Genomic DNA, 26088 nt, shown 5'->3' on the forward strand with positions numbered 1-26088 from the left:
TTTAGTAAAGTTCTGGAAAGGCTTGTATTATCAAGAATTGAGTGGTTTTCTGAAGTCAACAATCTCTTTCCTAGTGAACAAACAGGTTTCAGAAAAGGACATAGCTCTTTAGATAACATTACCCGGCTAGAAACTAATGTTTGTAACTCCCTCAAAAAAGACATGTCACAATGGCTGTTCTGTTTGACTGGTCGAATGCCTATGGAAATGTAGTCAACAATAAATTATTGGAAATCCTAATAAATCTTGACTTCCCGTATCCTTTTATAAGTTTTATAAAGTCTTTTCTAACTGATAGATATTTTTACGTTCAAGTAAATCAGTCTAGAAGTGAGCAATGCCCCATTACGAGAGGACTTCCTCAAGGTGCAATATTGAGTCCTCTTCTATTCAACTTGTATGTTTCTGAATTTCAAGTATCTCATGCATCATTTGGCCTTTATGCAGATGATTTGATCATTTGGAAGTCAGGAAGGGATATTAGCCTTCTTCAAAGCCTTATTCAACATGATATAAGTCTAGTCCAGAGATTCTCTTTAGCATTTGGCTTTCCAATATCAATCAGTAAAACTAAAGCCATTATATTTACTAATGGTACTCTAGATCCTCCTAATCCACTGACAATTTTCTCAAGGGAGATCCCATATTGCAATTCAGTGAAGTTACTTGGTTTATTAATGGATTCTAAAATGCAGTGGCATGAACATATTAATTCTTTGAAATCTCTGATTATTCAGAGACTTTGTATTCTAAAAAGACTTGCTGGAAGTAAGTGGGGATGTCACCCAAAGATTATTTTGGATTTTTACAAATTATATATTCGTTCAAATATAGAATATGGGATTCAAATATTTTCAGCTCGTCCCCCATCCTCATTCAAAATCCTTGAATCTTTACAAAATTCTGCTATTCGAATAGCTTTGGGTGTGCATAAGCATACTCCTCTGTCAAAGTTAAGAACACTGTCGGGATTGGTGTCCCTAAGTGAAAGAGCATCTAGTCTAAGGATAAAGTATTTCTCGCAAATCCAGGCTTATGGAGCCAAGCATGCTGTATATGCACATACCTTTGCTGAGAAGTCAGCCTGTCCCAATGCCCATTCATCATGGAATCAGTTTCAACTGGAGGTCCCAAACTGGAATCAACATTCGGTTCATGCATATCCCTTTACTGAGTCCCCCCCATGGGAAATGAGTCCTCCAAGCTGTCAAGTAGAACTTATCTCTATTAGTAAAGATTTGATTCCTAATTATGAGATCCAGACTATTTTGGCTGAACACATCTCAAAGGCTTACCCCAACTATAGAAAAATATATACGGATGGATCCGTCCAGAGGGAAAGAGCTGGAGCAGGAGCATGTATCCCATCCCTGAATTTGAATATTTATTCTCCTCTCCCATTGGGATCTTCTATCCTGTCTGCTGAATTATGTGCCATCCGCCTGGCCTTGGATGCTCTTATAAATTATAACATTGAATCTGAAAATATACTCTGTCTCTCTGACTCTAAATCAGCATTACTACTGATCCAAAATATTAATAGAATTGCTAATGACAAAGATTTATATAATATTCGAAGACAGCTTCTTAATCTTAAGATCAAGGAAAATGAAGTTTATTTTCAACATGTTCCTAGTCATAAAGGTATAAAATATAATGATATGGCTGATTCTCTAGCAGCAAAGGCTTCCATGTTATCTCCTAGTCCTTCCTCTGACCTCAATTCACGAGATATTATCAGGCAAAGATCCAAAGTTTATCACAGTACATTAATGTTATCTCCATTTCATACAAGATTAAATACAGTGCTATATTACCGACTGAAATCAGGTGCCCTACTTCTAAATAGCTTGTTATTTAATTGGAAGCTACATCATTCCCCTTTATGCCGAATCTGCTTTTCAACAGAGGAAACAATCCAGCATATTTTATTTGATTGCCAGGCTCAGAGTGAGGAGACTGTTGCTCTTAAGCGTTTCTGCTCCTTGGCTAAGATTCCAAATACTTATACAGCTATCCTGGATTCTAACCTGCCATGGGAAATTGATCGTAAGATATTTAAGGCAGCAATTGATACCTTAAAGAAGAGAAATATTGTTTAATAAGGATTAAAGCTTGAAGAAGTCAATTTTTAATGGGACGCAATTTATCCATAGTTTTTGATTGTGCAGAAGAGAGCGGGAATGAGTAGGAAGAGCCGTATTGGTACCGGCCGGCCTAGTGCCTTAAACTGCTGGGGACAGGTAGCTCAGGTACTCGCACTTCCCACAATCAATAACAGTTTATTATTGTTCATAATTGTAAATATCCATTGTTCGCAGACTGGAGCAGAATAGCGCTTCCAGTAGCTAGTTTTTCTGAAGAAGAAGTCAAAGAGGTGAAAGGACTTGTTGTTGAAAAAACCTTGAAGAAGAAGAAAGTATTCAATTTAATAAAATAGCCTAATACTTTAGACTGGTCGAAGGGCGTATTGTGCGGAAAGTTTAAAAATGAACAATGCAGAAGAAAGTAATTTAAGAATTACACAGGAATATAAAAGTCATAATAAAGTTCTCTAGTCTATTGGAATTGGTAGCCTATAAGAACATGGTTGAATAAAACATTTTGTGGTTAAACTGCAATTATTCAACTTGGGATTAGTGATACAAGTTCAAAATAATCAATTTAAGTGCTGTTAAAACGCTGCTTGGCAACAATTCAAGTTGTAGAAAATAGTAATACCTGAAGATTTTGATGGTTGAAAAAAAAAATAACAAATTAATGTGAAGGTGAAAAAGTGTTTATTGAATTTTGGTAAATGCAAAACAGTGAAGGGACTGTATGGTTGATATTCAGACCACCTTTTAGGCTCTTTTATCTCCTTGAGATCTTGTGCCATATGAAATATTGCTTACTTGTATGTATGTGTTGTATATAGTGCCCTTATTTGCTTGTATTTTTGCCTCTCTTTTTACTTTATTGAGGTCTGTTTAATCGTATTTGTGCATTCACTTTTTTTTTTTTTTTTTTTTTTTTTTTTTTTTTTTTTTTTTTTTTTTTTTTTTTCTTTTTTTTTTTTTTTTTTTTTTTTTTTTTTTTTTCTGCAAAGTAAGCTTGTCACGTGAAAGAAGTAATGGTTCCTGGTAGTCCTGGGAAGGGTGGAGGTTGTGGGGGAGTTAGAGGTGGACCCACTGTACCAAATTTGTTGGCTAAAGGTCATGATATGACAAAAATTACTGACACTAATGACAAGGGTATGCTAGTCCCTCTATCAAAGACTTCTGCTGGATATCTAGGGCGTAGATTGGCTGTAGCTCTAGGAAATGATTATGGGAAAATACTCCCACGAATAGGTCCTAGAGGCTCTCTTGAAGTTGTTCCAAAAAATCTAGACATTGCTAATAAGATCTTAGGCATAAGGGATCTCACACTGAATAATATAGTGATCAAATTTGAAATGAAGCCAGAAAATATGCTATAATCAAGCAGAAAAGGAGTACTATACGTTCCCAGGGACTTAGCTACTCCTGAAGAACTCTGTAAGGAGATTCAGCAAGTAGAACAGGTTACAAAGGCAACTGTACTAAACCCTCATCCCACATCTAGAGATGGTAAACCATACACTAGCTACACTATACATGTTGACTTCTCTCAAGAAATGGATTTTCCTACAATAATTCCTATATGGAGTGCCCTCACTGTGGTGAAACAGTTCATACCAAAACCGTTGAGATGTTTCAAGTGCCAGAAATTTGGCCATAACTCTCTAAACTGTTGGGGTAAAGATACTTGTGGTATTTGTGGAGATAATCACCCCATGACAGCTTGCCCTGAGTTAAACAAAAACAGAAATGAACAAAAAGTAAGATGTGCAAACTGTAATGGACAGCACACTGCCCTCAGTAAAGAGTGCCAGGATTACAAGTTTAGAGCTGCAATTCTGAAAACGTCAGTCACAAAAGGTATATCATTCAAAGATGCAGTTCAAGCTTTCACTGACACCAAAGGGAAGACTCTGCACACACCACCACCAGCTTTAAACTTTGAACATTTTCCAGTCCTTGTTCACCCTTCAATCCCACCAGAAGCAAAAATACAGGAACCAATTAACAAGGAAGTTGTCTTACTGAGAGAAAAAATAGACCAACTAACCACAGTAGTGTCATCATTGTGCTCACTGATTGCTTCCAGTGTAAAGTTAAGCAAAAGCTCGAAGTCAGAGGTACAGAAGATCCTGTCTTCACTGAAGAAATCTGAATCCTTTGTTTCTGGAAATGAAACAGACTCAGAGGATGGTATGGATGAAGATAACTTTGTTCCAAAGAAAATTTTGTCCTCTCCAGAGAAAAAGACATTAAATAAGCGTGTTCATAAACAAAAAATCAAAGAATGACTACAAGGGTAATCCAACTAAACATTAGGGGAATGGGAAAATCAAAGGTAGTAGAATTGAAAAACCTTCTAGTGAGGAGTAAGCCAGATATTGTACTAATTCAGGAAACTTTATTGAATGAACAGAAAACTTCCCCAAATTTTAAAGGCTATAGCATGGCTAGATGGGATAGGAAGACAGGACCAGGGGGAGGACTTATGACTTTAGTTAAGGATAATATCCCGTTTAAAATAGTAGATGATTTTACCCCAGGAAAAAATGAAATTGGGATTATATCTGTCAAAGAGGATGGAACGGATAACTGGATATCCGTTATCAACTATTATAACAGGACTGCAACTGACTTTGATTTTAAACAGTTCAAAGATGCTTTTCAGAAATGTAAAGAGAGGAAAATAATTGCTGGTGACTTCAACCTTCATAACCCAATGTGGGACTCAACATCTTCTCCAAATAATAATTCTAATTTACTGGCAGATTTTATTACTGATCCTCAAAATATGGTTTGTCTTATCACTCCAATAGATCTAGGTACTAGGCTAAACCCCTTAAATGGGAAGACTTCTACTATAGATTTAACAATTGCTTCTTTAGACCTTTCAGTTGACTTTGAGGTTATTATACCGTCACCCTTTGACTCTGATCATTTCCCAGTAATGTCAGTGCTTAATTTTTCTGCTTATAGACTTCAGTTAATGAAGTCGGTGAGTTGGAAGTTCCGCAAGGAGTCCTGGCCTGAATGGCAGAGAGAGGTAGACTCGGATCTGACGGATGTTGAACTACCTACCTCTGTTGAGGAGCTTAATGAGAAGTTAACTCAAGTTATGGTGAATGCTAGTGAAAGGGTATTTGGGTATGTAAAACTTAAAAGAAAATCTAGAAACTCCACACCAGGGTGGAATGCTGCATGCCAAAAAGCTTATAAGGAACGAAACACGGCAAGAAACAAGTTTAGAAGAAATCCTACAGTTACAAACAAAATTGAAATGAATGCAAAACAAGCCATCTTTAGGAAAATTGTTCCCCAAGAAATCAAGAATGGATGGAAGACTCTAATTGAGACAAAGTTTACGAAGACTACATCAATCAAAGAGTTGTGGAGGAGCTGGAAAGTCTACACTGGACAAAGGTCTTCCCCAATATCTGGCATCATGATACACAACGGAACCACTGCCGCCACAACACCCGAGAAAATAAAACTTCTGAAAGAGTATCTAATTGCAAACATTCCTCCACAACTTTCTACTCAAAACCGACCCACTATGCAACCTACACAGGTCTTCCCTAAGAATGATATTGAACTTGTAGAACAGGATATTGATACGATTATTAAAAAATTAAAACCAGGGGCTATGGGCCCAGACAGGATTCACAATGAGATGCTGTCCAACATGTCCCCCCTGCTTAAGGCTTCTGTCTTAACTTTGTTTAATAGGTCCATCAAGGAAGGTTATGTCCCATCGCTTTGGAAAAAAGCTGCAATAATACCAATCCTGAAACCCCAAAAGGACCCTACATCCCCAAAATCATATCGCCCAATTGCCTTGACTTCATGCCTCTGCAAGCTAATGGAGAGACTGATAAAAAAGAAAGTTCTACCAGAAATTGAGAAAGTAGTTCAGCCAGAACAACTAGGCTTTCTGCCCCAACGCAGTACAATAGACTGTCTTGTGAGGCTTGAAAATCAAATAAAACAGGGATTCCGCCTAGGAAAAGAAACTCTAGCTGTTTTCCTTGATATGACTTCAGCATTTGACAGAGTGAATATCCCTACTCTAATGGCAAAACTAAAGAAGCTAAATATTAGCCCTCAAATCGTGGAATGGATTGGTAATTTCTTGACTGAGAGGAAAATAGAAATAACTTTAGAAAATCATTCGTCTGGCTTTTTTAGTGCTCCAAATAATGTGGGTCTCCCCCAAGGAGGGGTACTAAGTCCTTTATTGTTTTTAGTATATTGTCACGATATAAACTTAGATACGATACTGGGTTGTAAACTATACTTATATGCTGATGACATTGCAGTAGCTGCCTCCTCTCGAGATAGGGGATGCCTTAAGGCTTCAGTCCAAAAAGCCCTGTATTACTTAGAAAATTGGACAATGGAAAACTACATGTCATTTTCAACAGAGAAGTCAGTAAGTGTTCTTTTCTCAAGGAAAAATCGAACAAATGCTCAACCCCCCATTGTGTCTTTAGCAGGAGTGGACATCCAACATGCAGAGAAATTTTGCTATCTAGGAGTCTTACTGGATTCAAAGTTGCTATGGACTAACCACATCGACTATCTTGTTGGTAACCTGAGAAGTAGGGCAAACTTTGTCAATGCAATCTGCCTCTCTAAAAGAGGAGCCCCATATTCTTGTGTTTCAAAACTAATTGGAGCAACAATCACCAGCAAACTGGACTATGGTAGCATGTTCTATAGGGAAGCAACTAAGCACAACCTCCAGAAACTTGATTCAGCTTTTAATCAAGTTCTCCGACGAGCTCTAGGCTGCTTAAAAACCACCCCCACCCCAGCCCTCTACTGTGAGCTTGGCGTCACATCACTTCAGAGGAGAAGAAATAATCTTCAAGCCCGTTACTTTCTAAAAAAAATGGGATCAACAAATCATATTGTTTATAAAGAATGCATTGCTACATGGAATCAAGATCTCCAGTTTAGACCAAGGTTTTCCCCTACAGTCTATAAATATTCTTGTCTGATGAGTAATGCTGGCCTTCCAGGCCTAGTTCCAACCCCAAATATAGATGACCTTTCCTCACGCTTCAACGGAATAGGTAATGTAATTAATTTAGCTCTAGATAATAGAATTAATGATTCAGGAACAATAATTTTAAAATTAGAGTGGTATAGGCTGACTCTGCAATGGACTGACTTTACTCACATATATACTGACGGATCTAAGTCGGAAATGGGTGTAGGCTGCGCTTTTGTAGTCCCGTCAACTGGTACTTCTTGCGGATTTAAGCTACCTGACAAGCTTACTGTTTTTTCTGCAGAAATGATTGCTATTTATCAAGCACTTCTTTATATTAAGTCAAACGGTATAGTTGGTAGCTTTTTGATTTGTTCTGATTCTCTATCTGTATTAAATTACTTAGCTATGAAACGAAATGATGCCAAAGAAACTGCTGCACAAATTGAAAAAATAGTTGATGACCTTCTAATACATGGTTATGATCTACAACTTACATGGGTCCCAGCACATGCAGGTATTCCTGGGAACGAGTCAGCTGACAAAATGGCAAAATGGGCTTGCAGAAATGGTGAATTGTTGGATGTAAACTTGTCCCTGAGTGAATATATTCAGGGTTATGAGGCCAAATCCGCAATTGATGAGAAAGCTGATTTCACAAGAAAGTCCACTAATACAATCTTGGATCTATATGATTTTAAGCCTCCTCCATTGGACCTAATTCACAGTGAGAGGAAAATTGCCACAACAATATTTCGAATCAGATCTGGCCATGCTAAAGTGAATTCTGTTCTCTTTAAATGGAATTTGGTTGACTCCCCAAATTGCATTGTATGTAATGTATATGAAGATGTCCGCCATGTTATAATGTCGTGTAAAAAGTATTATATCCAGCGTGAAATATTAAAAAGAAAAGTTCTAAAGCTCTTTGGTGCCTTTACTTTCCGTGCGGTGGTGGGTCATTCATCCGCCCCTCCGTGGGCTCGTAGGGTGTCTGTTTCTGCACTGGGTTGTTTTATTAGAACTTCAAGTTTATTCGATGTGCTTTAACAGTCTTGGGTCATGTTGTATCAAGTCAAATGTTTATTAATGTATTCAATATATTGTATAAGTTTAATGTGTTTCCCACGAAATTTAATGTAAATTGTAATTTACGGCTGTAAATACTATAGAATTAATTAGGGTGGTCTGACGTAGGTGGCTATACTAGTGGAAAAAATGGTTTGCCACCAATAAAGAATCTGCAAATAACGATTCTAAGTGATTCACTAATCTGAAAGTAGTCATCGTTTCTTAAAAATTCTCCATACACATTGTCTGGACAAGATTGATACGTACGTGACGGAGCTGATTCATGCTCCAAAAACGTTGGAATCAACAACAACAACAACAACAGGACTTGTTGTTAGTCCATATACCTCCCTACAATTTTTGGAACTGGAACTGGTATTCAAATCTGGAAGAATTGGCGATTGGGTAGCCTGATTCAATTTGTGTGGCCAGAAGTATAATTTCAAGATTCTATATTGTGGTTTCCATTTGTCTTTTTATAGTCATTCCATTCAGGTTACCCTGGATGTTTTTCATTGTGACAGATTGTTGTAATGCTCTGCTGAAAGAGGAAAAATATTTTAATTACATAGGATAAGAAAATTTCAGTAGGCTAATCAGTTAAAAGTCTTAAACTAGCCAGGGAAGGGTAAAATTCTAGTTAATTGACTTCTTGCTATCTCAGAAAGGGTTTAGGTTAGGAAAATGAAACTTTCAGGGATAAATTTACAGACTAAAGTAGGCCTAGCCTATGTCCCAGGAAGGTATTTTGAAGCAACTACCTCTGCTCCTTCTCCCTCTAGAGGGCCTTGACCTTTGATGACCTTTAAAAATATGTGTGTTATAAAAGTCAAACCTTGCAAAATAGATCTTGTTTTTCAGCAAAATTCAACAAAATTGTTTTCAGCATTATAACTTAGCTCAATTTTTTTTTTTTATATAAGGTTTTAAAGATATGCAAATACATTTCCTAAATTTTGAAAAAAAAAAAAACATTGATATGGCTCAAAACTCTACTCAGATAACAGGAATTGCATTTTCAGAACTAAAGGTAGAGAAAAAGCAACTGGTAACTGAAGAATTAAGGTAAAATGTTGTTTTGTCAAAATTTCAATAGGTATAGACCTATCATTTGGGCAAATTTCAGGGCCCTCTAGAGGGAGAAGGAGTAGAGGTGGGTACTTTAAAATACCTTCCCGAGACATACTTTAGCCTGTAGATTTATCCCTGAAAGTTTCATTTTCCTAACCTAAACCCTTTCCATGATAGCAAGAAGTCAATTGACTAGAATTTTACCCAGGGAACTGTTTATTCCTCTAAAAATTCACCATCTATCTTTTTTGCCTCCTTTAGCCTGTATCCAGTTCCTGATTGCCATTTAAATTTCATTTTGTCTGTTACTCATTTCTTATCCATATTACTTAGGGGTCATAGCTAAGCACTAGAGAAGTCATTGTTAAATATCTTGTGCTTAAGTATATATAGCTTATTGCAATTAACTAGAATTTTACCCTTATTTTTTTCTAAGTATACAATGTTTGATATGTTCTAAGCCAAAAGAAGGACCTGTAGGCCTATTGAAGAAATTATTGTAAAAAAGGGATTCTTTATAATTTACATAATAATTATAGCTAATACATTCTACATGTAGCCCTACTTTACTTTACACTCAACCTTCCTAATATAGAAATATATTGCTGAAATTACATATTTTCCATTGATTCTTCCAATCAATCCCTTGACCCTAGTTCCTGTCAATTGACGCAACTGTAAAAAACAAGAACTGGAAAAAAAGTAACAGGTGGCACAGTACCCTGGGAATATGTAATTTGGGTGATATATTTGCACATTAGACAGGTTGGGGGTAATTTTTTGTTCTTCATATTTTTGACATACAACTAAAGTGAACATGCCACTGACACCTTTTTATGCTCTTTCCAAATATAATAATTGCTTCTATTATAAATTCAAATTTAAATACTTTTTGACCTAACCTAAATAATTTTGGCACTGACAAAACATAGTAAATTATTTTGTCGAAAACAACCAAATATGCATACTTTAGTTGAAAATTCAACACCAAGAAAGAAGAGAACAGTATGATATTGTAAAATTTATTAATCAACTTAATTGTGGATAATCACTGCTTTTGGATTGTATGACATTTAAAAAATGGATTTATGATGAAACAGTAAGTTTGAGCCCAATGTTTTAAAGTTTGAGACCAATTTGTTAATTCTTTTTATGCCCAAAAACTAAAATATTTGGTCATTTTCAAAAGCTCAAAACTGCTTAAATTTGCAATAGAAGCAATTATTATATTCATAAAGAACATAAAAAAGCATCAAGTGGAATGTTCACTTTATTTGTAAGTCAAAAATATGAACAACAAAAATTTACCAATTTATAGTACAGAGCTGCATGGTTTTCCCCCTGGGTACATAGACTAAGTGGAAGGTCACTTGTACCTGATGGTGTTTCTACAGTTATTAGTTGGATAGAAAAAAAAAGAAAGTTCCTATTGAAAAGAAAAGAGCCCAAAATTGAGATTGAATTGTCAAAGCTATTGAAAACATGGGGTTTAAGAAGGCTTCTATATACAGCACTTTATTGATGATTTTCCAGCATTATGGAACTATCCCAGCTCTGGTTATTATCAAAAGTAACTTCCTTAGAAACCGAGAATGCTGAAGTCTTTCCTATTTGGAAAACACTTGTTAAGTTTTTTTGTGAAACCCGTCTTATTTTAGTTCAAAGAAATGTTTCAAGTTAAGGCTTGGGATTTAGCTTAAAATGACATAGTTTGCTAAGATTCAGAATACTTATTTCATTCTGCTAAATTTTTTAACTGTATTGTTTTGTATAAGTGTAAAGAGGACCTTTGGATGAAAATTTCCAAACTTCAAGATTTGAACCTGGATTCAAAAAGGATATTACTATAGGTCAACGGTCTGACGTCTAGTCCGACACATTTAAATCTTAAATTATTTGCTATCTTTTGTGGAATAAGAAGATTTAAACCTAAGCTGAAAAAATATGTTTACTAAGTAGCAATTGCTGGAAGGTAGTTTTTACGTGAAACGTTACACCTGGACTTGCCTATTGCATTTCTCTGTAGGAGGAGGGATAATATGTTAAAATACTAATGGGGATTGAAATTTAAACTAATCAAATGAACTAATGGGTTAAAATTTTAGGCATCTGGAAAGGGTTATGAAACATTATTCTGTAAAAATGAAGAAAGCATGAACTACTTTAAATTTCATAGATTAGATAGATTTTTTTTTTATTCTTAAGTTGTTTGTTATTAACTTGGATATCATTTGTGAAATAGATGTTCAAATCGTATGCTCACGAAAAAAAAAATGTATTATCTTATTTTTCTCTTATATTCTCTTATTTATTAATAAAAAAAAATGTAGATGTCAGACAAAACTGAAACGGAATATGGGCGTAATCTTTAACAGCATTTTACGTACAAGGCAAAACAACCCCCATTGAAGAGGATATTTTGTACAAAGGATTTAAGCTGTCTAGCAAAATGTGCAAACGGAACGCTACAAGTAAATTCTATTGCACGCGGAACGCAAAATGCTATCAATGACAAGAAAGACATCACATTGTTATTATATTCTTCAAATCTATAAAAGTTATCTTTGTTTTGAAATAGATAGCGCTCTTGTATTTGCCATGGTCTAACTTGTGTTAAAAGTAAAACATGTAACATGTTGGCTTCAAAATAAAAACCAAAAGAAACAAATCTATTTTTCACTATAACTAATGATTTTGAATAGATATATTATTTTATGAATAGATGCAAATAGCGTTTCTTTGTATGAATCGTTCTATTTTTTTTATTGATTATTTGTTTCTTATTTTAAGTTCTCTGTTGAAAAACAATAAAAAAAAAATTGAAAAAAGGGGAAACACACCTTAGAAGTCATAGAATGTCACACCATCGCATTCAGCGTATCAGAGAACCCTACTGTAGAAGTTTCAGGCTCCTATCTACAAAAACGTGGAACTTCGTATTTTTTGCAAGAAGATCTTTCACAGGTTTGCGTTTATTTGTTTGTTTTTTGTTTTTGCTTTTTTGTTTTTCTCAAGGGTGATCATATCGACCCAGTGGTCCTAGAATTTCGTGAGAGGGTCCATTCTAACACAAATCAAAAGTTATAGTGCCCTTTTTAATTGACCAAGAAATTTAGGGGCACCTAGTCCCCCTCCCACGCTCATTTTTTCCAAAAGTCGACAGACAAAAAATTACATACAGTAATGGTGATTGGGTAGTACACATACTTTTTCAGGGGGATTATTTTGGTTTGGGGGGGGGGGAGCTGGCTACGCGGGAGGATTTTCATGGAGGAAGAGAAATTCTAAGAAGAGGGTGCAGGGTTTTCTAGCATTATCTAAAAAAAAAACAATGGAAAAATAAATATGAAAAAGTTTTTTCAACTGAAAGTAAGGAGCAGCATTAAAGCTTAAAACGATCAGAAATTTTTACGCATATAAGGGGTTCGTCTCCTCCTAAATACCTCGCTCTTTACCCTAAAGCATTTTTAGTAATTTCAACTGATCATTCTACGGCCTTAATGATTCAGGGGTCATTTTTAAAGAATTGGGTCAAAATTTAAGCTTTAGTATAAAGAGCGAGGTATTAACAAGGGGGCAAACCCCCTCATATACGTAATACAATATCAGAATATAGTAGTTCATTACGTAATTTAAGTCGTAAGTTACGTATATTTTTTACTAAAAAAAACTTCGTAAAAAAGTGAAAAGTTCTACTTGCCTTTTTAAGTAACCAAAAAATTTGAGGGCAACTTGGCCTCCTCCCACACCCTTTTTTCTCGTAATCGTCGTATTAAAACTAAGATAAAGCCATTTAGCCCCCCCCCCACCTCCGAAAAAAATATGCAAATTTTGTTTAATTATTCATATGCGGAGAGCCAAAATCAAACATGCATTATTCAAAAACATTCAAACATTAAATTAAAAAAAAATATGTTTTTTTTTAACTGAAAGTAAGGAGCGACATTAAAACTTAAACGAATAGAAATTATTCCGCGTATGAAAGGGACTTTTCCCTCCTTAAGGCCACGCTCTTTGCGCTAAGTTTTTTACTGTTTTAAAAAGTAGAACTGAGAGAAAGAGTCAAACTTTAGCGTAAAGAGCGAGGCGTCGAGGAGGGAACAGCACCTTTCATACGCAGAGTAATTTCTGTTCGTTTAAAGTTTTAATGTCGCTCCTTACTTTCGGTTAAAAAAGACTTGTTTTTGTTCTGTGGAAGTTTTCTTGCACTCTGTTAAATATTTTCCTGGTGGACACCCCTAATACTTCTAATTAAAAATTTGACCCACCTCCCCAGGGATAGCTTTAAGGGGGAGGTTGACTCCTCCCTGGTTTTGCAAAGTTGTATAAGCCGTATAATAGTTGTATAAGCCGAGACCTCATTGAGGTCTTGACATTTATTAAATTTATACAGACATTTATATGAAAATGAGTTTCCAATATAATTGATATTTATAGGCGGTGGCGGAAATCCTCAAAATCAAACACCAATGGTACAGCCATCCTATCAGATGGTGCAAAGAGGAACACCATCAAGGAATAGTATCTAGCCGATGGTGCAGTCTCAGACACGCTCAATGTATGCATAGCCCATATCTGGTGCTCTTCCACCTCACATTACAAATCAACTTCCTCATGTCTCGCTGCCCACTCCTTGGGCAATTGGTAATCAGTCACCCTTCCTCTACCCAGTAAGATCTAATTTCTAAATCTGTTGAACGTAATCTATTTGAACAATTTGGCTAACAAAATAGGAGATAATTGTTGACGTATGTCATTGCTTATAAGTGTCCTTATGCTTTCTTTGATTTTTTTTGTGACTATAAGACGGAAACCTCGATGCTTAGTTACATTTTAATTTGGCGAACTTGCAAAACAGGTAAACAACAAACTGTAGCATATTATAATGTTTCTAAAATAAATTAAATGTTTCTAAATTCAGGCCTAGCTTAAGTGTTTTAGTACTCAAACACAAACCAATTTAAATGTTGGGTTGAGGGGACAAAATTTATTAAATTTGGCAGGGGTGGGGGGGGGTGGCAATTCGTCTTTTTTTTTAATCTGACGGGTGGTAGATGACCTTCCCATAGAACAGTGCAGAAAGATCTACCATCCTATGGGGATATACCTACCATCTTTGCAAATATTCTTTTTTTTGCTACTACAAGCCTTGGAAAGCTCAATACTTGGTTACATTTCAATTTAGAAAACCTTCAAATACTTTGCCTTAAGAAATCATGGTATACTCTAACCCTTCTCTAAAATAATTTGAAATTGGACTATTAATTGTTAATTACTACTTTTTGTCCATAGATTTTGAAAATTACGCTTTTTAAGTATTTTTATCGTAATTTATTTTTTATATAACAATGTGCCCCCCGTAGTTTTTTAAATATGGTTTATTTTATATATTAATTTAAGAAAACAAAATAAATAAATATGGCTACTTATCTAAACAGTTTGCCATATTCTATGGGTTTCAGCAAAGAATAGACTCAGACCAAGTTATTGTGGGTCCCCTGAAAACGAGAAAATAGTGATTTAGTCGACTTCAAAATTTCCTTGATTTGTTTTAAGTTATGTGTAAACAATCTGTATCTGGTAAAAGTGATATTTACCTTGTCATTACTACCACTTATCACACTTGCAAGTAAATTTGTCTAATTTTTATTAGACAATTTAAGTCTGGGTTTTGCTGTAGTTTCCTGTTCTCAGGTTATATGAGGAATAAAGGTAAAAAGTTTTTATACAAGCGCAGCTTGTTTTTATCAATTACTACGAAGGAATCAACGAAACCTAAAACGAACAAAATTAAAAAGAGTAGCTACAGCTAACAAAATTAACAGATACTACTATGGATTAATAGATGCAATCTAAAGTAAACAAAAATTTAAAGGACTAGAAAATTGCAAAATAAGATTGAAGCTACCACATCCCCAAGCCCTCCAAAGGCCACAGTGTCGTTTAGTATCTTCTCTGTCTTGATCTGCCTTGCCTCATCATAAAGACAAATTCTAAGTCTGTCGAGGGGTTGTTCACGATGGTGCACTTATAGTCAAATATGTGAGCAATTTAGAGCTATGTATGATTAACTGTACTAGTTCACTTCTATATTTACAAGTCTAATTCCCTTGATGTGGGTTGTTTGTTGCGAATGATGAATACACTTGCCCTCTCTGACTTGTGTTGAAAAATCAGTGTCCATGTACTCTCCCTAAAATATATTCCTTCTAATTTAGCAAAAATCTACCATGATTATGGTATTGTAGCCCTTATTTTTTTCATTTTGGGCTCTGCAATGAAGTCTTTTGGCCAATCCCGTGTCCCATTTTATCACTGACGAACACTATCTCATAGAGGAGGTTTTCTAATTCTTTTTATATGTTTTACACGTTAAATAGTAGGTTTTTTCTTTTAAAATACCTTAGGATTTGCCTTCCAGACTTATTCTGAGACACTCCCCCCAAGAAAAGTTTGAGAAATTGCTCTCCCAAAATAAAATTTTATAGTTTCACCTCTCCTTCGACGAGAAGCCCTGTCTCCTTTCAATGTTTTTTTGGTATGCTATTTACTTTTTAACATTTATCTCTCCTTATTTTCACGGACAAAATGTAAATTTTCAGTATTTAGTTTTTGAAATATAGTGTTAAGGCTACAGAAGTCCAGGGTCCTGTTTCCTTCTGAATTGTTTTTTTTTTTTTTCAATATTTTGGTGAGGTTAAGAGAGAATTCGAAAAGAATCGATTTCTTAATACCCGTTAATTGATGCTCCAATTTTTTGGGTCACTTAAAAAGGGTACCAGAAAAACTACCGCAAATAAATCAAAACCAAAACAAATAGAAATTACAATAAATAGCCGAGTCGAACTCAAAACTAGCAGAAACTAACATGGTTAGGGCTCACAAGTCCTATGCCTTCTCAAGGCCAGAACATAATTTGCACTCTAATGAAAAAATACAAAAGAATATGTGTTGTCAGTTTAATATACATATGCTCATGTTTATTATTTAAAATTTTAATAATTTTCTATTTATTAAAGTTATTACAGTCAAAAATATTTAATTTTATTTAGTAAAGTGCAAATTATTTTCTGGCCTTGAGTTGGCGTATGGGCTGTGAGTCTTAATCATTTTATTTTCTGCTTATTTTGAGTGATATTTCGTGATATTGAGTGTGTATATTTAAGTAATATTGAGTGATATTAGAGTTACTTGTAGTGATATTACGCTTGGTAGATTATTTGATTTTGTTTGTGCTCACTTTTGGTTTAATGGAGTTCTTTACTTTTCCTTGGAAAACTTATTTCGTGGAAACATTTTTTAGTAAATTGTCAGTAATTAACGGAAATATATTGGAAAAAATATTTCCTTTAGATCTTTTTTTAAAGAAACGATGAGACTGATGCCTTTCAAAATTTGTGAAGGGCGGGATAAATTTTATCCATGAAAACTTAAAAAAGACCATTTTCAAAATTTTTGCTGGTGTCCCAGCAATTACACTGTACTTTAGGGTTGTTTTTCCATTTTTTAGATGGAAATCTGAAAAAATGGCACAAAAGTCTTCTTTTGTGTATCAAGGTGTTCGGGGTGTACATTTTTGGAGGGGGGAGGGGTAGACTCAATATCATTTTATGTCTGAAATTCCTCTCACAAATTGAAGTTTGGTCTCCTAGTACTGCTTATTAAAACTGATAACCATAGGAAAAGAGTATAGGATGGCACTGCTTATATGTGCATGTAGTTTTGTAACCTTTCAGCTATGCTGAACAAATGGATATCTCAAAATTTTGATCGAATAATTTTTGAGAAAAAAGGGACGTGTGAGTGGGGCTGGTTGCCCTCCAATTATTTCGGTCACATGAAATAGAACACTATAAACTTTAATTTCCGTTCAAGTGAGCCGTCTCCTGATGTTTTAGGACTATCGGTTCGGTACGATCATCCCTGAGAAAAAACACATCCGTGATCTTTCTTCTGGCAAAAAATTAAAAAAATTTCGTTTTTGCAGATAAGAGCTTGAAACCTCTATAGAATAGGAAGTTATTCGTGCTTATTAGATATTTCAATTGTAAACAAGAAAATTTGGAGAATTAATTGAGTATTGATTAGATATTAGAAGTAAAAAGTAAAACCATTAAACAATTCCCAGAGGATATAGCCCACCCCCTTACTCCCTACCGACTTCAGTCATCAATCTTTTACTGATTTAACCGATCTAGCTATATTACAAATCTTATTATGAAAAGCATCAAGTCCAATTTTCTTTTTCAATAACTTCTTTTTTTTATTCGAAAATTATATTTAATGGCTAGCTACCTTCTTTTTTTTCAATAACTCCATTTCTGATCCATTTGCTGATGTAGAGGGTCTATCCATATCCAGTCCACTTTCAAAGGTTTTAGGAGAAAAGAAAATCTAATTTGGAAGTGATCGAATATTGAGAAAAAAAACAAAACATGAAGAAAAAATTGACCTGAGCAAATGTTGTGAAATAGGAAATATAGAACATATTCATAATTTTGCAATTAACTAGGTTCGCTTATGAACTTGATGATAACGCTCTGACGTCTTCATCTGATATAATGCGAAATCGGAAGTTTCGAAGGCGGTATATTTGCATAAATACTAATTTGACACATATTGGGAGGCTTAATGGACCGCTTATTTTCTATTTTTTTTTCTATTAGTTAGCTTCCTGTGTGATTTATTTGATCGAACAGTGAATCTATGGGCAATAACGTGAAAAATCACCAGATTTATAAAAAACCTAGAAATTCCTTAAAAATCCAGGAGACTTTAAAAATCCCTAAATCAACAAGCCTTCTCCTAACAAACCTCAAAAATACCTATTATAGGGGGAAAATCTTCAGAATGGAAACACTGGACACAATACTATCAATCTCGAGAAAGGCACCATATTGTGTTTCGATGCTTCAAAGCTCGAAGTTGCCTTTGTTTTGAAATAGATGTCGCTGATGCATCCAATGTTGGGACCATTACATAATTTTCTAATTTGCATTGAAACGAAAAAATATAATGCAGTATGTTTGCTGCAATATTTTTCACCACAACTAATGACATTTCAATGTATTATTCTTATTTATAATAGATGTGTTATTCTGCATAAGTTATAAATCTTGCTCTAATACTCCTCCCAACGGCTTATTCCTTCGGATGCGCTACAAAATTATGGAAAACCGCAAAATAACTCGGGGTTTTACTAGTCTAGTAAACTTTTTCTGTGCGTATTTTACGTGGTATGTAATTACTAGTAAATGAATTTCGGAAAATGGCATTTAAAGTGTGCTGCTCTTCAAATCAGGATCTGAAATTACAAATTATTGACTTTCCCTACTATGCATAGCATTTTCAAATTTACAAGTTCAAATTCTATCATCCGATTCATTTTTTTTCCGAAACAAAAAACCTTGAAAAAAAATTCGTTCCCTCTTTTAAGAGTTTAATTATTTGACAATATGCGTAAACTGTTGTGTTGATTTCTACACTATGCTTTTGCATGCTGGGGTTATAAGACCTGTTGAGGATGGTAACATCAACGGGGCTGATATGGACTTCGAGGTATGGTGCTTACTGATTTCTCACGACCCTAAATTAGATATCTAGTAACTAAAGGTAGCTTGGTTTAGATTTACGTTAATTACAAAAATAACAGAATATTTTAGTTTTAGCCAATTATTATGGCATGGTTTTAACCAATTTTTCCAAATCCAGTGAAAATGAGTGAAAACTGACCTATTTCTCTGGATGCTTGAATTATACAGGCTTTTCATTATCGTCTGTTTCTTTAAATAATTAAAAAAATTACTTACTTGGAATCAGATTTTCTTCCTTCATGCTGACTTAAAAGAGAACCTGAAAGAGAGAAATAGCAAATATCAGTCATAAGGTAAAGCACAATTGTTTTTTCTTTAAATAGTTCTAAATTACTTACATGAATTTGAAATTTGTTCTTCCGTGTTCACTCAAAAAAAAAAAAAAAAAAAAAAAAAAAAAAAAAAAAAATAGTGAAAAAGAGAAATATTGAACCTAAGCTAAACGAAAATTTTTTTTTTGTCTTAATCTCACCGCGTTGCTACCCCCCCATTTTGTTCTATTTACAGTCTTAGCATTTTATTGAAAACATAGGGTTTAAGAAGGCTCCTATATACAGCGCTTTATTGATGATTATCCAACATTATGGAACTATCCCAGCTCTGGTTATTATCAAAAGTAACTTCCTTAGAAACCTAGAATGCTGAAGTCTTTCCCATTTGGAAAACACTTGTTAAGTTTTTTTGTGGAATCCGTCTTATTTTAGTTCAAAGAAATGTTGGAAGTTAAGGCTTGGGATTTAGCTTAAAATGACATACTTTGCTAAGATTCAGAATAATTATTTTATTTTGCTAAATTTTTCAACAGTAAAGTTTTGAAAAAGTGCAAAGATGACCTTCGGATGAAAATTTCCAAACTTCAAGATTTGAACCTGGATTTTAAAAATGATATTACTATAGATCACGTCCGAGACATTTAAATCTTAATTTATTTGTTCTGTTTTATGGAATAAGAAAATTTAAACCTAAGCATAAAGAAATATATTTACGAAGTAGAAATTGCTGAAAGGTAGTTCATACGTGCCACGTTGCACCCGGACTTGCCTATTGCATTTCTCTGTTGGAGGAGGGATATATGTCAAAATACTAATGGGGATTGAGTTAAGATTTTAGGCATCTGGAAAAGGGTATGAAACATGATGCTATAAGTATGAAGAAAGCATGAACTACTTTAAATTTCATAGATTAGATAGATTTTTTTTTATTCTTATGTTGTTTGTTATTAACTTTGATATCATTTGTGAAATGTTACATTTTTTTAAACATGTTTTTTGAACTGAAAGTAAGGAGCGACATTAAAACTTAAAGCAAATAGAAATTATTCTGCGTATGAAAGAGACTGTATCCTCCCTAACGCCACGCTCTTTGTGCTAAAGTTTTTTACTGTTTTAAAAAGTAGAATGAAAGAGTCAAACTTTAGCGTAAAGAGCGAGGTGTTGAGGAGGGAACAGTACCTTTCATACGCGGAGTAATTTCTGTTCGTTTGAACTTTTAATGTCACTCCTTACTTTCAGTTAAAAAAAACTTGTTTTTTTTGTTTTGTTTTTTAATCTAGATAGAATGGAAAGTATCTTGTTCTGGTATACATGCAGACAAAAATTAATTAGATTCATGAGAAGGATAGTGTTTCTAAGAACAAGTTTACGAAAATACTATTATAGGTCATTGAAGAATTATTTTCTGTGGAAGTTTTCTTGCACTCTGTTAAATGTTTTCCTGATGGACACCCCTAATACTTGTAATTAAAGATTTGACCCACCTCCCTAGGTATGGCTTGAAGGGGGGAGGGTAACTCCTCCTTGGTTTTACAAATTTGTGTAAGCCGTTTATTTGTATAAGCCGTATAATAGTTGTATAAGCCGAGACCTCATTGAGGTCTCGGGTCCTCAATTCTGAGATAACCCAAGTTGGTTTTCCTTCTCCTGAAAACACTTTTGCATTTTCAAACTTCTCGGTAAAGAAATGGCTGATCTTGACGAAACTCGCTTCAATTCTAGATATCAATTACTAGATTCGCTTGTAAACAGAACAGAGTCGTGTTATTTAATCTTTTAATTTAATTTTCCAATGTCGTTTTTCGATTGCGTCGTTTGAAATAATTCAGGTTTAAAGGAACCGAACTGGTAGCAACTCATGCCTTAAAAACTTTCTTATGCTCACGTATAATTTGATTTTTTCTGGTTGTTCAGATCTAGCCTCCACTTTTTTTGAAGTCATATAAGTCGTCTATTTTGGCCTTATTCATTTCCCATGTGTTCAATTCAGTCACCTGTGATTTTCAGACCTCTCTGTTGTAAAATGGTTGATTTTAGCACTGCTTGGCTTCAGTCGTAAATACCGAAAAGGGTATTTACATGTAAATAGAATAGAATCGTTTTATTTTATCGTTTAATTTTTCTTTTAAATAATCTCGGATTTAAATAGAGTCGTTTAAATTAAATCAGGTTTAAAGGGACCGGTCTGTTAGCCTAGCAACTGGCCTTAAAAATCTGTTTATGCTCGCATTTGATTTAGTTCTGTCTGATGGTTCAGTAGTTAGTTTCAAACAACTCGATTACAATACGAGGTTGAGAGGGATATAACTGAAGAGCAAATAAAAGGCGACAAAAGAAAAACGGTCACAATAAGCAGTTTTGTTCTATTTTTTACTTCTCAATAACAGCAGTCATGGGGATTTCTTACTTGATAAAAGCACTTGACCTAAGGCTTAGCAGCAAGAAAAGGGTGAAGAGAGAAACACAAAAATTGTAGTTTGTTTTTTTTTTTTTTTTTTTTTTTTTTTTTTTTTTTTTTTTTTGACGCTGTTGAAACCCTAGTGAGACATGGTATTAGCTTTAGGATAACTGAAGAACAAAACAGCGAATTTGAGTGGTTTAAGTGATGGGATCTCACCCCCCTGGCCTTGGTCCTTCGAGCCACCCCTGCACCTCCCCCATCATATAGCTATGAATTTGACCATAAATTCTACTAGCTTTGAATAATACAGCATAATATGGCCTGTTTTGGTTACTTTTAGTATCACGTATAAACAAATATGGGATCTTTTAGTCAGTGTTTCTTTTTCAAAATCTGAAGATTTTGACATTTTCCTCTGTAATTTACATATTTTTAGCTTAATTTGCCGCTTTGTTTTATTTCCAGCCGCTCTCCCAAAAATAAATTTAATGAGTAAATGATTACTGAACAGATCTAATGGCTTCCACTATGTTTTTTTTTTTTTTTTACATTTTCACAACCCGTTGCTGATATGATAGGGCAAGTTGAACCATCCTTATATGAACAACTATCCTTGTATGACAGCTAATGGTGCCAATTCAATCAATTTAAATTTTAGGCTGAAGGGAAAAAATGTATTAAATCTTGAAGGGGTGGGGGGTAATTTGTCTATTTTTCGTGTTTTTTTACGAAGTACAAAAGCGGTGTTTTTTTTTTTAATGTTATTTTACATGTTAACATTTTAACATGTTTTTTTCCTTCCATTTTAGAAAATTTGCCCAGTTGTATCAAAACCATCAGTAAACATATTTTGTTTTATATTAAAGGTCTATTCCTAATGTAATGCTGCTTAAATGCAGTATTGTTTTTCAGTGATTATAAGAGTATAGAAAATGACAAACTGGTTTTTCACAGAAAGGCAGCATTTTCTTGGGAAACATTTTAAATTTGTTAAAACAGACGCTTTAAGAACAAAAATTGCTTTACAGAAGCACCAATTTCTTGAAGCGCCACAAAATCGCATAGAAAAGTGTACCCTAGATTTCCCCCTCCTCCTTTGGTCTTGTGGTTATTTTCATTGAAAATTGCCCTTTTTGGTGCTGTCATTAAACCCCTCCCCTCCCCCTCCTCTAAATTTTGGAAATTGACAGCAGAATTTCTCTTCCCAACACGATCCCTTCCTGAGATGCGGCAAAGAGGGTGAGTCATCAAGACTTATAGACGTCAACGGCATTCACTAAGCTACACGTTTAAAGAGAAACTAATCTGAAACTTGTCTGTGGCTATTAGTTACTACTTTTTGTTCCAAATGGCTCGAAAGAATATTGAATTGAAAGTTTATTTTCGATTTTTAAATAAACACGGCTGAATTTTGAATAAAAAATTATATGCCTTTTCAGCTATTTTCAACAAAAAGTATTTTGTAATACTTCCATTAATAGTCTTAACAATTGTACTTTTTGGCTTCATAATTAAGAGCATATAAATTGCTTGTTTCGTTTTTATTGGCTAAAACTCTTAATCTTGAATAGTCAGCCATAAAACGGGTTTAAAATAAGCATTTTGATTTTTTTTTTTTTTTTTTAAAGCTTTTAACTTCAGTTATTATTGTTTAATTAACACGGCTGATTCTAGTTTGAAATACGCTATATCCTGCTGATATATCAGCAAAAATATTTTGCACAGCTTCTCTTTTTTAGTGTTATATATCTCCTTTTTTATATTAGTATGCATAGTATATGATTTTTATTATTATTAGATTTGTGGTCCATGGTATGAACTATTTAACTTGAACTTTTAGATAATGCAGCAAGTGAGGTCTTGTGCCCCAGTGCAGTCTCCAGGGTCTTCGCCACTATATCCTGCCTCTGTTACTTTGAGTGTAGGGACTTCACAGAAAAGTCCAATGTCACAAACTGCCATTCATCCATCTCAGACTCAACGCTCCCAGCACAAATACATGAGCAGGTTTCACACAAATATCTTTCAATTGTGAATCCAAATATTGTTGGCTTACCAGTGCAGGTTGTAAAAAAACAATTTGAAAATTAAAATGCCAACTGTTAGAAGGTAAATGTCAATAAAATGGATGGCCATGTACCTCAGTCACAAAATTTGACAACAGTGAATGAGCCTCCTTTTGAACAGGTACTTCCGTTGAATGAAATTCTAAAATATCTCTGAGTCGTGACGTGAATATAAGTTGAAGAAGTTCAAGAACCTGTTGTTTAGTGCTAGTGAGCAAATCCCAATTTTAAATGACACAAAAACACCTGATAAAGAGCCTCAAAAAAAACTTCAAAAGGACAAAGGATAAACCTGGCGAAAATAATGTAGATGGTATTATTGATGGTTCTATTTTGGTTGAAGAAATCCTGATAGAAAAATCGAGCAAAGTAGACGGTGATGGTGATAGAGTTGTGAAAATTGCAGAGAATGAAAAATCTAGTGTAAAGAGTGTAAAAAAAAATGATAATTGGATTAAACTGCCAAAAGACGAAGGATATTGGAATTATGAAGCCAACAATCAAGCTCAGCAAACTATCGCCTGAGGTAATTGTTTTTTTGGTTTTATGAGTAGTTATTACTTTGTTCATTTATCTTGAATTATTTTTTCACTCGTTTATTTAACATTTTATATTAATTTATTATAATATTATTAATTAATATCATTATTTTATATGTTAATATATATATATATATATATATATATATATATATATATATATATATATATATATATATATATATATATATATATATATATATATATATATATATATATATATATATATATATTTTCTGTATTATTTTGTTATCATTCATATTACTTTATGTATTTTATTCCATCAAAACTGTAAGTATGCACTACTTAATCACTGCTTAACAGCAGTACAGTATAGTAACCTATAGGCCTAATCATAAACAAACAAGGTCGAAGTAATTAGGTTTGTCTAGGTTAAACTGTAATACTTAAAAATATGCTTTTATCAGGATATACATGATAAATACCTGATAGGGGGTGCAGAATAAATCATCAGTTTTGGCTTTCACTCTCTTCGTTTTTTATTATACTTTTTAATTTTCTTACATTAAAAAAAACTTGGGGGGGGGGCATAAAAAACCTAAGGGGAGATGAACCATGTACCTCCTCTTTGTTCTTCTACTAACCTTTCTAATTTCCTTGTAGATTCTTTTTTTTTTTCGTTTGACGAATCCAAGTAGAAACCAATTGCATTGAAAATTATAAATTAGAATACAAGAGGAGATAGGTTCAATTCAACCCAATACCTCAATTCTAATATAATTTCTGATTTTAATAATATTTATATTTTTCATAATTTTTATGAAAATATTAGACTCCTTTAATGAAAGAAGCAACATTAAAACTGAAAACGAACAGAAATTATTCTACATATGAAGGAGTTGCCCCCACCTCGACACCTTATTCTTTGCGCTAAAGTTTTCAACACTGAATAACTTGTTTTATTTTCTAATCGCTAAAATGGCTCAAACAAGTTAGATACATATGCTAACAAACGAAAAGTTGAAAGGCTGACGTGATAAATATATAATTTTGTGTAATCCTGACTTCTATTATTGACAAAACAAGGGACGTTACTACTACTGATGTGTCTGTTTGGTCGATTTGATGTTTGTTTGTTCTGCTCTCCATGGCTTTCATTTTTAACTTTTCTGATTTGATAGTGATGTATTGTTCTTTTTTCTATATTTTTTAAGCCTACAATCAAACTGTTCGTGGTAACGAACTGTAGTAAGGAGCGACCCGGCTCAATAGTAACCAAAACTCTAAAAAACGGAATTTTGATACCAATAGATATCAAAACAATCGCATTTTAATGCTGATTTTAAATATGTAAATTTCATCAAGTTTAGTTTTACCCATCAAAAGTTATGAGCCTGAGAAAATTCGCCTTATTTTAGAAAATATAGGGAAACACCCCCTAAAAGTCATAGAACGAAAATCTTAACGAAAATCACGCCATCAGATTCAGTGTATCAGAGAACCCTACTGTAGAAGTTTCAAGCTCCTATCTACAAAAATGTGGAATTTTGCATTTTTTGCCAGAAGGCAGATCACGGATGCGTATTTATTTGTTTGTTTTTTTTTGTTTTGTTTTTTTTTCCAGGGTTGATCTTATCGACCCAGTGGTTCTAAAATGTTGCTAGAGGACTGATTCTAACGGAAATGGAAAGTTCTAGTGCCCCTTTTAAGTGACCAAAAAATTGGAGGGGACCTAGGCCTCCTCCCACACTAATTATTTTCCCAAAGTCATCGGATGAAAATTCTGAGATAGCCATTTTATTCAACATAGTCGAAAAGTCTCATAACCATGTCTTTGGGGACGACTTACTCCCTCGCAGTCCCCGTGGGAGGGGCTGCAAGTTACAAACTTTGACGAGTGCTTTCATATAGTAATGGTTATTGGGAAGTGTACAGGAGTTTTCAGAGGATTTTCTGGTTGGGGGGAGAGATTGAGAAGAGGGGGATATGGTGGGGGAACTTTCCATGGGGGAAGAAATTTTCCATGAAGGGTGCACAGTA

General features: G+C 34.2%; 1 long non-coding RNA gene across 2 annotated transcripts; it reads left to right on the top strand.

Moving 5' to 3' along the window:
• Window positions 1-8472: 8472 nt before the first annotated feature.
• LOC136034788 (uncharacterized) lies at window positions 8473-24144 on the top strand. 2 transcript variants are annotated; one of them, XR_010619243.1, is made up of 4 exons: window positions 8473-8579; window positions 12007-12180; window positions 13654-13886; window positions 23323-24144. It is a non-coding gene; the product is annotated as an uncharacterized LOC136034788 (long non-coding RNA). The 2 variants fall into 2 exon arrangements; XR_010619244.1 differs by lacking the exon at window positions 12007-12180 and having other exon boundaries at window positions 23323-24143.
• Window positions 24145-26088: the final 1944 nt, after the last annotated feature.

Source organism: Artemia franciscana, chromosome 13, assembly GCF_032884065.1.
Source record: "Artemia franciscana chromosome 13, ASM3288406v1, whole genome shotgun sequence".
Lineage (NCBI taxonomy): Eukaryota > Metazoa > Arthropoda > Branchiopoda > Anostraca > Artemiidae > Artemia > Artemia franciscana.